Below are 2106 nucleotides of genomic sequence, written 5' to 3'. Positions count from 1 at the left end.
TCTAGTTTTACCGGGATGTCTAAATTAGATGGAAGGTTTAATTTAATTGTTTTAATTTCTTCTAATAATTGAGCTGAGGATATTACTAATGGGTGTAGTTTTCCCTGTATAGCAAAATGTAAGATTTGATTTATTCTCGTTAATTCCAAAAAGTATTGTTTGTAAATTGTTTCTAAATTTAAAATTTGGTTTTTAATTATTTTTTTCATATTATCATCGTTAAAGTTATCCCTGTCGGTAGTAATATAATGTCGAATTTTTCTAATATTATTTGTGAATGCGCGCTCGATGCTTGTTGTATCAAAGTGAAACAACAAGTACACCCTCACGCCTGTTGAATAATTAATAACTTGACTAGTAAGGTAATAATCATATATTATAATTTAAGAATCATGTAAAATACAATTGAACAATGAGCCTGGTTGGCTAACACTAATAATAAATAAAAAAAAACAACAACAATTGAACATGAACCTGCTGGCTATAACGATAATAAAGTATGCCTGATGGCTAATTACAACAATAATAATATGAGCCTTCCGGCTAACAACAATGATAAAGTATGCCTGATGGCAAATTACAACAATAATAATACTATGAGCCTGCTGGCGATAACAATAATAATATGACTAGAGCCCGTCGGCTGTTATACAAATTTGAACAAAAATGGTCGACCAATACTCACAAAACATACTACTGACAAACGGTGCCGCCGATGCGGGAACATTGATGCGACCAAAACATGAAAAACAACCACACACTATTCGCCGATGATTTGACCACCCTAGATAGGGAAAAAACCAGTTAGAAAAAGGTGAACTTATATTTACATAGTTACCAGAAAATGTATGATGATACACAATTGCACTGTACAAAACCAAAAACGTAGATTGTGGTCGGCGTCACACAGGCACGATGATCCGACGAAAAAACAAAAAATCATGATGAATATGAGAAAAACATAACCTCATACAATGCCGACATGTGGCTTTTGAACTTTGAACACTTGGCCTTTTTTCATTAAAAGTGGAGCACCGTGCTGTTCAAGTGTCAACAGAGAAGAGAGCAAAGATACAATTACAAAATGACAATATAACGAATTTGATAACATAACTTGGAGTTCTTGCCTCTGGTGAGCAAAACACAACACACCAGATAACAAGAACACATGAAAGATGATAGCAGCGATACTATCGTCACTAACATCCACACACACACACCGAGCCCTGTTTGCGGCGCAAACAATTTGAAACTTCTGTTGTTGCTTCTACTGTTTTTTTATCAAGCAATATCGCTTCGTTCGTACTCGCAGGAGTGATCATCATTTTATTTTCTACTATGTTTTGAGAATTTCTACCGTTTTTTATCATATTTTTTATATTTGAGTACCATTTGGTAATATCATTTAAGCTAATTGTCCCAAACAGTGTATAGATTATATCCCCTAAATTTTTGTATAACTGTCGTTTATTTCTTAAATTATTTTGTCCTTCGATTAATTTAAAGATATTATAAGTATCCGATTCAAATTCATTTAAAATTTTCTCTGAGGCTGCCTTAAAATCTAAACAAATGTCATTTGTATGGAATTCTTTCTTAAAACAAAAAAAATTACAATTGTTTTCAAAACTTTTAGCAGTTTCATCACAAAGTGATGACGTTTCCTCTTGTAAACTTTTAATTTTTAGGTAGTGTGTATGATAAATTGAAATATTTAAATATACTGTGATCTCCCAATTAGCTGCAACTGTGCGCATGTCGGAGATGAAATCAAAATAAATTCCTGATGATTCTTTGGTCTGTGAAATATTATATAAAGAGTCTGCTTTTATAAAGCGTCCGAATGCACAAAGTGCTCTGAAACAATTAATATAAGTAATATTTTAGATCTTTTAATTTTATACTATGGTGGGATAATGAGTTTTGACATATTTTATTCGATTATTATTTATATTATGAGTTAAAAATTTTTAATTCGTTTTTGTGTATTACCACTTTTTTACGTCCTCTTTGTATGGATACGTTTTCATTATCATGAAGAGCGATAACTGAATAGGGCCCCAACCATTTGGGTTTTAGTTTTCCCTTTGGTTTGTTATCTTCACA

This window comes from Acyrthosiphon pisum, chromosome A2, assembly GCF_005508785.2.
Source record: "Acyrthosiphon pisum isolate AL4f chromosome A2, pea_aphid_22Mar2018_4r6ur, whole genome shotgun sequence".
NCBI classification, from domain to species: Eukaryota; Metazoa; Arthropoda; class Insecta; order Hemiptera; family Aphididae; genus Acyrthosiphon; species Acyrthosiphon pisum.
The sequence above is the reverse complement of the archived record's forward strand: the minus strand, read 5'-3'. Positions refer to the sequence as shown.